We start from the raw sequence: 874 nt of genomic DNA, 5'->3' as shown, positions 1-874 counted from the left end.
AACAACAGGAAATAGAATGTACAAGGACAGTGCCTTATCTAGCTTATCTAGCTCTCCAGCTCTTTTCACTGCACTCAGTAATTCATTCATTCACACACCGATGGTAGTACGCTACATTGCAGTCAAGCCTGCCCTGGGRCAGACTGACAATCGGCAGCACTGGGCCCTTTGACCTCCACCAGCAGGCAAAGCAGGTGKAGTGTTTTACAAAAGGACATAATGACAGAGCAGGAGTTCAAACTGGCAACCTGCCCGTTACAGGACGAACTCCTTTTGCCCCAATAATAATTACTACACTGAAACGTCTGCAAGAGTCAAATAATTTTATTGGGACTTTTGTTATGTACAGCATACATTTTGGAATTTTATACACAACTTGCTTTAACTCACCTTTGTACAGACAAGATAAAATCAGAAGATTCAAATTTAACTGTTACACGTGCTACCTTAAAAAGAAGATAATTTTGTATAATAAACAAATCTTACTATGAGAAGGAGGGAAAGAAAATAAGAAAAAAATAAAGAAACTAAGTACAAAGGTATGAAATGATAAGGACTAAAGAACAAGRAGATAATCAAAATATAAACACAAAAGAAAAGAAAATCTAGCATTGAAGGATTGTGACATTAATTCTGAAAATAAATTATACAATTATGTGGRTTAGGCAGAAATAGAGGGGAAACCAATCATTATTTTACAATCTTTGAAGAAAAACTGCTGCATGGTGAAATGGTGAAACTGACCYTGAAATGGTCAAATGTGATTCAAGCAAATGCATTTATGATGTAATTATTTGTTGTAGTGACACCAAAATCTAAACCTGGAAAAAATTCTAGCAAGATGTAATATTCAGCAAGATTCTTTTTTTTTTTT

This window comes from Poecilia reticulata, linkage group LG16 (assembly GCF_000633615.1).
Source record: "Poecilia reticulata strain Guanapo linkage group LG16, Guppy_female_1.0+MT, whole genome shotgun sequence".
Lineage (NCBI taxonomy): Eukaryota > Metazoa > Chordata > Actinopteri > Cyprinodontiformes > Poeciliidae > Poecilia > Poecilia reticulata.
This window is presented reverse-complemented; position numbering follows the sequence as displayed.